Source organism: Coregonus clupeaformis, chromosome 5 (genome assembly GCF_020615455.1).
Source record: "Coregonus clupeaformis isolate EN_2021a chromosome 5, ASM2061545v1, whole genome shotgun sequence".
NCBI lineage: Eukaryota > Metazoa > Chordata > Actinopteri > Salmoniformes > Salmonidae > Coregonus > Coregonus clupeaformis.
In genome coordinates this window covers 22,301,411-22,313,310 of record NC_059196.1, presented here as the reverse complement: position 1 = coordinate 22,313,310, position 11,900 = coordinate 22,301,411, and the positions used below count along the sequence as shown (strand labels likewise).

Genomic DNA, 11,900 nt, shown 5'->3' with positions numbered 1-11,900 from the left:
GTGTAGAGCCAAGGGATCAAAAGGAATAGGGCATAACGGGGAACACATAGGCAAGTCATCCTGAAAGGCCAAAGCACGACACAGTAAGCCTAAAGTGGGGAAAAATCTAATTGGACTTCTCCAAACCACTAGCAATTCTAGTAAACATCTAGCTCCAATAGGATACAGAAAGACCACGAGGGATAACGTTGGTGTGAAGTCCATCTGAAATTAGTTTGGTCCAAAGCTGGAGGTTTTAGGAAGCAGGAAAAAGGATGGATTTGGGAAGTTTGGGAAGACGGCTTTTCCCACACGTACGTGTGTTTGGGCTTTTGGAGATCAGACAGGTATTCTGATCAAACAGAAAACAGGTGTTGGCTAATCAAAGCTGCTCCGGATGTGTGGCCGATGTTTGAGACCCACAAACGTTATGGATTAAATCAGAGACAGACCCGGATGACCTCGGGTCCAAAATGTCAGAGTTAAAGGTGGGGACACATGAATAATGGAATTTATCCAGATGCGCTAGGATGGACTTTCATCGAGGGCTATTCACTGACACAGTTGATTAAACGTGTGTGTGGGTGGGTGGGTGTGTGTGTGTGTGTGTGTGTGTGTGTGTGTGTGTGTGTGTGTGTGTGTGTGTGTGTGTGTGTATCCAAGTATCTCTCCCACGGCTTTCATGGTGGTAGTTTCTCTGCGTTTTTGGAGAGACTTTGCAGCAGGGTTTTCTGAAAGTCCTCTTCAGATGTTTCAGGGACGAGGAACTCGAGGAGAAGGTCCCAGATACAGTAAACCAAGTGTGTGTACAGGGTAAGAGTCACAGGATAAAGGTCAGGGGTCTCCCAGATATCAACTGTCCAACATTTCCTCTCTCCAAAAGTATCCACCATTTCATTCTGGCCAGTGACAGGTGGACATTTTAAGTTTGTTTAAAATGTTGAAAACTTCGTCATTTGTGGCTAGTGAGTTTTACAATGGGCCAAATCACAACCTGATATTCTGAAACTTTGTTGCAATTTCCCCCATTTACATCAAGGCATGATTTAGGCGAAAGCATACAGGACAAGAGGACCATAAGGGCCAAAACCTAAGCTCCTACAAGGTTCAACGAGCCAAATTACTTCAGCAATGGAATCCTTACAATTGGCCGTTTTCTTCATTCCAGTGATGAAAATTCATGAGACAACTCTCTTGATTCTAACAGCATGTTTCAAACACTACAGGGACTTAGTTGAGTCATAAATATATTATACTGTACCTTACACACACACACCTTATTTGAACATTTCAATAAGAAGATTAAAGTGATGCATGCCGCTATAATCAAAACTGATGTATCTTAAGAACAAAGGGCTGGCAATGTATAAATCATCAGCTTGACCCACTGGAAACGTGTCTGGAAAGAGGTATATCATATGGAACATGCTATAAAGCTTGGCTGATGCCCACAGATTCACAACCAGCTCATCACTTAGCTTTATAACCCTTTATCAACTCCTCATGTCATGTTCCTTCATAATCTATTGCAAGACCATGATGTCAGGCTCTTTAAATCATAGCCAGACAGACAGGCAAGTGACGTAGTGTACATGACTTCGTTTTTGTGTGTGGTGTGTGGTCACCTGTTTATGTAAGGGTTCTGCAGAGATTCCAGTGCAGTCTGCCAGCTTAGTCTGTATTTGTCAGAGCCCAGCATATCTGAGAGCAGTTCTGTAAACACAGAAGAGTACAAATATAGAACCGTGAGGCCACATAGGACTCCACAGGGAATTCAGAACAACCATCTTGCTAAGTTATCCAAGGTCACCAAAAATATATTAACTAAAAACATAGTTAGTTGGATATAGTAAGACCAGCAGTCCCTGAGATGGCTTCTTAGAAAGATCAATAGTTAGTTTACATGATTGAATGTACATTAAATGCCATTGTATTGCACATAAACAATATCTACTACTGTAATACAAATGAATTTTATGTTTGCAGAGGTCGTTAGGAATGAGTGTATATGGGCCAGGAGTTTTTCCTGATCATGTGCTGTACTGGACTCTGGACCAAAGTTATAACCTAGTTTCTTTTTCATGGTCAGGTCACAAGGTCAGGATAAACTCCTGGGTCATGTTTATTGGGAAAGTTAATAAATTATTGGAATGTAAAAACAAAAGTCCATAATCCTGCCCATTTTCAGTCCATTTTCTTCCATTTGGTGCCTAATGAACATAAGTCTGCCTCTTCATTATTAGTGATCCCTTGCCTGGCAGTAGTTTCATGAGGCAGTGCAGGGACTGCTGCTTGGTGTCCTCCTTCTGTTGGTGGCTGCGCTCCGGGCAGGGCTGGTAGGCTGCCCCCCGGCCACACCGCCTCCTGCAGCACCCGCAGGTAGATCACCCAGTACTAGGTACAGGTCAGGTTAGCCACGCTCATGTCAAGCCAACTGCAAGTGACAGACAACACACACATCAGGGATGTGATCAGGACAACATACTGTAGATATACTGAACAAAAATATAAATGCAACATGTAAAGTGTTGGTCCCATTGTTCAATAATAATAAAAAATAAAAAATCCCTGAAATGTTCCATACACACAAAAAGCTTATTTCTCTCAAATTTTGTGCACGAATTTGTTTACATCCCTGTTAGAGAGTATTTCTCCTTTGCCAAGATAATCCATCCACCTGACAGGTGTGGCATATCAAGAAGCTGATTAAACAGCATGATCATAACACAGGTGCACCTTGTGCTGGGGACAATAAAAGGCCACTCTAACATGTGCAGTTTTGTCACACAACACAATGCCACAGATGTCTCAAGTTGAGGGAGCGTACAATTGGCATGCTGACTGCAGGAATGTCCAACAGAGCTGTCGCCACAGAATGTAATGTTAATTTCTCTACCATAAGAATGTAATGTTAATTTCTCTACCAAAGTCGTTTTAGAGAATTTGGCAGTACATCCAACCGGCCTCACAACCGCAGACCATGTGTAACCACGCCAGCCCAGGACATCCACATCCGGATTTTTCACCTGCGGGATCATCTGAGGAGGGGGAGGGGGGTTGCTGAGGAGAATTTCTGTCTTTAATAAAGCCCTTTTGTGGGGGAAAATATATTCTGATTGGCTGGGCCTGGCTCCCCAGTGGGTGGAACTGGCTCCCAAGTGGGTTGGCCTATGTTCTCCCAGGTCCACCCATGGCTGCACCCCTGCCGAGTCATGTGAAATCCATAGATTAGGGCCTAATGAATTTATATATATTGACTGATTTCCTTCTATGAACTGTAACTCAGCAAAATCTTTGAAATTGTTGCATGTTGCGTTTATATTTTTGTTCAGAATAGAAAATCAGCAAAGATAGATACGTAAAGTTAGGAGGTCAGTGTGGGAGTAGGGTAAATGTTCATGAATAGAGGATGATGGCAGAGAAGCAGGATTTCCTGATGAATCTGGGGAAATCACTTCAGTAAAATGATCAGAACAACATAGAAGGTATCACTGAGTATGAATAGAAGATGACAGCAGAAAAGTAGGAATTCCTGATTTATCAGCAAAAAGCATCACATCCCTGCAAGGTATACAACAGATATGTGAGAGGCTATTCCAATGGAATAATCCCAAAAGTGCAAACCTTCCCTGTCTGGCATTCCAGGCAGGCTCAACCAAATGCTCAGTGTATTTGGAAGATTGAAAATACTAGCCTAATTGAACACGAGACCGCATCGCCTGCTTGCTTGGTTCGTGCAGCATGTGTCAAACCAGCGAGCGCACGTGAGGTTGCCTTGAGACTCATCCAGACTGAGAATCTATTGCATTGACAAGCCAATATGTACCTGTGGAACTAATGTACATGGTGAAATACCACCTGAAAGCACAGATCAAGGCACAGTGCCATATACATAAATGTCATCACAGTTCCTTTAGTTGAAACATCAATTTACTTCTGACAAGGTAAACCGTCCACTTCTAAATGAAGACTTGTGTATGACGATACTGTCACATCGAGAGGACATTTTACTCACAACAAGATTAAAACCTGTTTGGCAAACAATACATTGAAGAGACAGTATGACACACACACACACACACACAAACACACACACACACACACACACATAAACAATAGGGGCCACTCCACACTGACTTACAGCATATAGGCACAGAACGCAACAACCCTCCATCCACATAATGTGCAGATGTATTTTGAGCACAATGTAATGGCCGTACAACATTCCAATAGCCTTATAGAAATACAGTAGATGGTATTAATAAACTAAACAAAAGCCATCCAAAGAACATGCCATGCCTGTAAAATGATCGGTGTGTTTAGTCATACACACAGGGAGAGAAGATTTGCTATTGGTCTCGAGCAGGGCTTACGCAAACAGTGAACACAAAAATAGTTTGTATCCAGACTGTATTCAACTGGATGAGAGACTTGCTCAAAATCAATGAGTAACACTGCAGATGTTACATAATACTGTAAAATCCACTAAAATATGGTTCATGGCACATTTCAAGCCCCTTAATTTAGTTATTTCATTACAGGTTTGTTCGGGCCGTGTTGCCACACACTGTTGAGGGACATGGACGGTTCTGGGAAAACGTGGATCTCGTTTTGTTTTTGTTTTCACTAGCTCACATCAATCTTGCGAGAGGTTATTAGCAGGCAATCCTTCATAGGCTTTATAGTAACATTATCTCACAGTCCCACATCGTGGTTCCACACAGATGTCAGGATGTCATCATGTATTGGTTTGGGAAGCCAGCCTCGCTGTTATGAAACATACTAACAATGAGAGGGTGTAAGGCAATTATTATCTTTGCACATACGGTATGTTGTATGCCTTGGAGGGAGAGAGAAGATAAGTTAATATGAAAAATACGTTCCAATGACAGTCTGCTTCAGAGTTCAACTAACAAATAACAATGACTAGGAGTTCTAATGAAAAATACAACCTATGTAACACAAGTAATATGGATTCCGTACTAAAATGTGATGCATATTGAGCTCAATACTTGTGCTTGACTGAAGAAACTGTCATGTCTCACAGAGCAGCTATGAATTCTGGGAAGTGGACCTTGGCATTTGTTGCCACGGATCTCCAACTCTTCATGCCTCTGAAGTTTACTCTGCTGGTTTATTTTAGCCCCCTCATTAAAAACTCTGAAGGGGGACAATGATGAGTGTCCGTTCAACGCCACATACCGACCAGAGACAAGCGCATTAGCCTAAATCATGGTCGCTTTCGTCGAAAAACACAAACACGTGGGCACGAGCTGCCAAGGCCAAACATACTTTCTTCCAGACAAACATTAAGAAAGTGCTTTCTTTCTCCCCTAATTTGGTCAAATCTTTTGACTTTTCGGCAGATACTTCTGAAAGCATTAGGAACCTCCCAATTTTCCCCCGTCTATGTCCTGGGAAGGCTGGTCTGGTCTGGTCTGGTCTGACATGCACGCGGTCGTGGTTTATGTCTTGGGAAGCAGCAGTCACTCCAGCTCCTCCTACCCAGACACTAGGGAGGTTTATAGCAGCCTGACTGCACTATTTCATCAGGAATCATGGAGGCCCTGGAAACACTCCCAGCAGGGCCTTGCACTCTTTGATACGCTGTGATGTCTTTTATAGTCGGCATCAGAGTACGTCATGTTCACATTGAAATAACCTCACCCTGACTTGGTGCACCCGGTGAAGGTCTCCTGCTGTGAGTAACGATGCAGGGAAACCAACCTAAGAAGTAAGCCTACTAAAGAATGGTATGTTTCACAGTGGGCGATGTTGTATCTGGAAAAGATCATGCATCTTGCTATATCGATGAATGGCACCCGTGAATTCCCACCACCACATACTATCTAAATATGTTATACAATACAGTACATATTACAGTATCATTGATGAAAATTATGCAACACAAAGTGCAATAGCTAACCAGCCACTCAACGTTACATTCGGTGGATGGAATGCAGGCCTCTTTGGATAACAAGAAGACAAAACCTGCACTTGTCCAGACAAACTATTTAAGGGCTGACGTTGGACCACAGCTAATGTAAGGTGATGGAACTAAAAAGCAAGTTGTTTGGAATCAACATTTTATTTCGTACTACTGGCCCGGTGGCCAGTTTATCCAGGGGCGGCAGGTAGCTTAGTGGGTAAGAGCGTTGTCCCAGTAACCGAAAGGTCGCTGGTTCTAATCCCTGAGCTGACTAGGTGAAAAATGTGTCAATGTGCCCTTGAGCAAGGCACTTAACCCTAATTGCTCCTGTAAGTCGCTCTGGATAAGAGCGTCTGCTAAATGACTAAAAATTATGAAGTGCAGCCCATTTTGACTGGCAGAGGTTTTGACAGGGACACGCAGCATTAGCAGGGAATACATTTCTCCACCTCAGGAAGAATGGAAAAAAAGGGTTACTACGCTCTCCCCGTAGCCAGCCATGTTTAAACAAAAAAAAATATTCTAATAGGTGCCTTGATTTCTTCTGACACTGCAAAAACATCATTGTGATAACTATATTCCATTTGGAAAAGTGCCTAATTGACACGTGAAATTCGCTCTGAAAAAGTGACACAGACGTGGTGTTGGTCGGGTGGGCAATGGAAAGGGGAGTCCACATGCCTCATTTGGAGGAGTGAGAAAGACAGTTCATTCATTGTCTGTGACAGACAGAGACAGACCCTGATGCACATGCTGGGAGGAACCCTTTAACATCACCAGATTTGGAGCATATTGTCTTTGCTAGTTGATTTTCATTGCTTCTCACTGGAACCCTTGGTGAAACTCCCTAGATGCTTCTAAGTGAGATGATAGCTGAAGAAGCAGTAGACCACTCTCACCTTCATTTAATAGCTTGATACACACAGGGTTGATGAAAAAATGAACGGAAAAGCATGTTCTTGTTTTTAATGTAGACCAGGGGTGTCATTCCATGGAGTGTCTGCTTGTTTTTGTTTTTTCCTTTCAATTAAGACATGGACAACCAGGTGAGGGGAGTTCTTCACTAATTAGTGACCTTAATTCATCAATCATGTACAAGGGAGGAGCAAAGACCCGCAGACACTCAGCCCTCCGTGGAATGAGTTTGACACGTGACGTAGACGATTATCAAAATGGACTAAAGGATTCAGAAGTCTATCATGAAGAATGCACTATAGCACTTGAGAATGAAGAACCTGTGCTTTATTGTTAGGGATATTCTGCCATGGCTGTGGGCTGCGAGCCTGTCAAACCAGTTTAAAACGTGAGGCCTGTCTGGGTTCAGGCTTTAACACTCATTCCATGTGATCCATGTAAAACCATTCGGGGCCAATCACATAAACTGTAGTTATTATTCTAAAACCTTGGGTGAAAATAAAACAAGGACTTGGCATTCGGCAGCCAATATTGAAAACGATTTTTCAAACAATAATGTGGAGGAGGACATTAAAGTGTTTTTACGGAGCTCAAACAAATGGGGAAAATAAAACGACTACTTTCTGGACTCCAGCACAGCTGAACTAGCGTACTAATTTAAAAATAGTATTTGGATTAAACACCCCATCCAAATCCTGCATCACACTTCAGTTTAAATTACAACAACGCTTAATCGGCTCGATGACCTAAGCAATATCTGATACATTTCCACTTCACTCAAGACTCAAAATTGCATTGAGTTAATTACTAGAATCAAAACATCCAACAAAAGTCAGAATGATGGATTTTAAGCATGGCAGGTGTTAGTGAATGCAGATGTACTGTGTACGTGCACAGGGCAATTTAGCAAAAAAGGCCATCGTCCATCCATCCAACTGCTAGTTGAATTCCCACAATGCTGGTGCCAAACAGAGCAAGATGACCTGCCTAGGCAGCCAAAGAGCTGAATTCCATCAATCTATTTAGCTAGCAGAATAATCAAACTGGGAATGGAGGTCTGCAGCCAGCCTTTAAACAACTCATTACATGTTAACAGACTGTTACACAAACCCAGAGGCACATTGGACTGAGACAAAGTGTTCCTCCTCAGTGCAACGTGCCTGCTTTAGCTCACAGTAATCATTTGCATCAACAATACTAAAGCCTATGTCATACACAACAAGAGCATTTTTCTCCTCAACCACCTAAACCAAGGTCCAGTGAAAGATTCCAAGGGACTTAAAGGGATACTACGGGATTTTGACAATAAGGCCCTTCCTTTATCTACTTCCCCAGAGTCAGATGAACTCGTGGATACCATTTTTATGTCTCTGTGTGCAGTTTGAAGAAAGTTGCTAACTAGCATTAGCACAATGACTTGAAGTCTATGGGTATCTGCTAGCATGTTAATAGATATCCATAGACTTCCAGTCATTGCGCTAACACTAGTTAGCATTGGCTCACGAAACTACCTCTACCTTCCTTTATACTGAACACAGACATAAAAATAGTATCCACAAGTTCATCTGACTCTGGGGAAGTAGATAAAGGGCCTCATTGCCAAAATCCCGAAGCTTCCCTTTAATGGAGGACTCATTTGTTTGTAAAAACTAAACAGCACAACCACACGGACGTAATAAAAAGTGAAAGACAAACAAATAAACACGTATTTACGGTACAGTCGGTTATACGAGAGCGCCGTCTTTATCAGCCGGCTGCATCCCCAAAGTCGATAAAAAAAAGAAACAACTTAGGACCTTGAGATAGGATAAAAGGGAACAGAAATGTCTTTAATCTGCGTGACGCCTTCCTTCCTCAACACCGGTAAAACCACCTCTACTTGAGTCAGACGCGCTGCGGCTGCATCCGAAACCCTGATAACATCTCTGGACATCGATGTGAAGCCAATCAATTTTTAGTCTGGGTCTCAATTAGTCTCGGCCCTCAAGGCCAAGTGCTACATCAGAGGTTTGTGTAAAGTACGAGAGGAGAAATCTCAGGCATAATCAAAGCCAAGAAAGAGTTTACATCTCCAAAGAGGAGAACATTGGGCAGATGGCCTGTGAGCAATAAGGCACATCATTGAGGGGCTCTTGAAAGGTCCGTCTGTCTGATGAGTCCTGGTGGATGTCTGCTGAGAGGAAACTCCTTAACTGTCTGTGTGTCCAGAGAGAGAGCGAGTGATAGAGACAGACGGACAGAGAGAGGCACAGCTAAGGCTGATAGTTCTGTATGAAGATAGGTGTGTGGGACAGGGGCACCAGAAGGCATCATTTCCTACTTATAAACAGTCCCCCCCCATCCCTACTTAATCCCACCACCCACACCATAAAAAAGATGTGTCCTCTTCACTTGAGAGATCACAGGGAAGAGCACATATTTTTTCTTATGACCCAACATCTTGAATGTCCATAAATTGGAAAGGACTTACGGGAAGTATGCCGCTGAATGACTCATGTTAATTACAGGCCCAGCAGAACCTCATAACACAGCAGAGTGGGGTCTATTCAGTGGCAGTGCTGGGGCCTGTGGCGCCATTATGAAGAGTGGCTTTAGCACTGCAGGCATACTATAGACACACACTACTGGGCTCACTGCAGCTCCTACAAAAGGGGCTTGGGGGGCAATGTTATGAATCTCCTCTGGATCCGACAATACCTTGGAGGGAGACTCATGTGACTGTTAAAAACCGGGGATGCATATTGTGTGTGAAGTTCTGTGAACACGTGTGGCTGCACATAGGCCTGTCAGCACAGAGTGTGATCATCAGAAGGAGACTGATAGCTTGGTGAACACCTCAAATAACCGCTACTGACCTCAACAGAACACACTATGCTGTGCTTCTACGTAGGCCTATTAGGCAAGCTTTACAAATTGCGTTCAACCCGAATTTTGTAGTAGAGACAGTGAGAGCATTTAATTAAAACTCACACAATGCTATCCAAAATCCCTTAACAATCTCCCTCTTTTCTTTGCACACAAGTGGTCAAGAGAGGTTAGAAGACTAAATTAACAAGAAAAAGATGGTAGAACAACATGTTAATAAAGATTCAGAAGCCTTTGTGAATTACTTTCATTACAGAACCATAGACTATAAATTGATAGCTCTAGCTATTAAAATACTATAGTCATCTTGTTGCCAGAGAGTTCTTTAAGTTTCTTAAATTCATTATAATGGCAGTCTCCTCTGTGATTGTTCATGGAATGCACTCAATGCACGTCCAGAGTTTATATTAAAATAACTACGAGCCAGACTTGAGCTGTGCTTACCGTAACCACCTCCAAGAGTGGAATGCCATTTGGATGGGACAAAATAAGCAGTCGGCCAAATCGGCCAATGTTATGAAGTGTTAATAACACATGATAATCCAGCCCCACTCAATACAGCCAACTTCCTGGTAAGAACAGAGGTGTGTGATTGTCTGGGGTGCATTTCTATTCAAATAGATCCATCTCCACTGTGGCCTTTATTCTGAAAACCTTGTATGGTGTCTGGTGTCCTAATCATTCTGGCATGCCTGGGTATGTGAGGATAACGCCGCATCAGAGAGCTAGTGCTTACCAAACCTGGGTTCAAATAGTATTTGAAATTTTTCAAATACGTTGAGTGTTTGCTTGAGCCTGCCTGGAATGTGCCAGATGGGTGGGGTTTACACTCTCAGGACTATTGCATTGGTACCATTCCGCCAGGCGAGCTCAATCAAGCACGGCTTAAGTATTGGAAAGATTTCAAATACTATTTGAACCCAGGTCTTGTGCTAACATGTTCCATTGAAACCTCTGCTGAGCCGGTTAGCATCCAAAAGGTGTCTGGCAGACTGAGGCCTCCAGGGAGCCTCCAGACTCCAGGCGGATAGTGAGCCAGAAAGGCCAGCAGTAGCAGGAGCAGCACAGTACAGTATTACCTAGTTCTCCTCTGGCCTCCACAGGCATCTGATGTGTCTGTTTCCACTGAGGCACTAGCTGAGCTAACCTGGTTTGGTCTGGCGTCGTCAGATCACTGTCTCCATCCACCATCTACCCCATCCATGCTATGCCGGTGTGTGTGTGTGTGTGTGTGTGTGTGTGTGTGTGTGTGTGTGTGTGTGTGTGTGTGTGTGTGTGTGCACATTTTATTATACTTGTGAGTACCAGAAGTCCTCACAAGAATAGTAAACCAACTAAAATTCAGAGAAGTGAGGACATTTTGCCGGTCCTCACTTGTAAAAAAGCAATTTTAGGCTTAGGGGTTAGGTTTAGGGTTAGAATTAGGATTAGGGGTAGGGGTTAGGTTTAGGGTTAACGTTAGGAGATAGGGTAGATAGGATTTTGAATGGGAATCAATTGTTGGTCCCTCAGAAATATAGTAAGACATAGCTCTGTGTGTGTGTGTGTGTGTGCTGTTTTTTGGGGGGAGTGTCGTGGCGCCTCATTCCACCGGCTGGTCAAAACACTGACATCTGACGTTACCGACCCAGATCACGTGTGTGGCTGGGCCAGGTTTTCAGAAAGGCTGATTTCACAGTCTAGTGCATCGCACCCGGGACAGTTAGAGGCCCTGTCTCTATCCAGCATCCATCTCAAATCGCCATTTTCCTGCTAATAGTCTCAGACTGAAGATTATTTTCCCCTTTGATTCACTTGCGCATACGGCAGGCTCCCTTGAACCAATTTCTGGTGACAAATGGCATGTAATTCTATAGCAACGATTGTGGTCTGGAGGACTACAGCATTATAACTACCATGAAAACCACCATAATCATTTTCTCATTACAGTCTATCTAAAAGATACTACTAAATTATAAGAAATTGCATAAAGTTGAGAAAGATTGGATACTGCTATGGTGTGGAAACCAAAGAAAGTATAAGAAAAACGTTATACACCTAACATTCCAATAGGTGCCAAGCTAGTACCCAAATCCTAACACAGGGAACACACAGCTCATAGAAGTCAGGAACAGTATGTACATGCCTGTGCCTTTGTATGATTTACCAATTACCATACATGGATTGGATGAGTTACTTTGCCAATAGCTTGTTTAAATTAATCATTTTCATT

At 43.0% G+C, this 11,900-nt stretch overlaps 1 pseudogene; it reads right to left on the bottom strand.

The window, feature by feature from the left end:
• Window positions 1–659: 659 nt before the first annotated feature.
• LOC121557301 overlaps window positions 660–11,900 on the bottom strand; it is a 28,468-nt pseudogene continuing 17,227 nt past the window's right edge.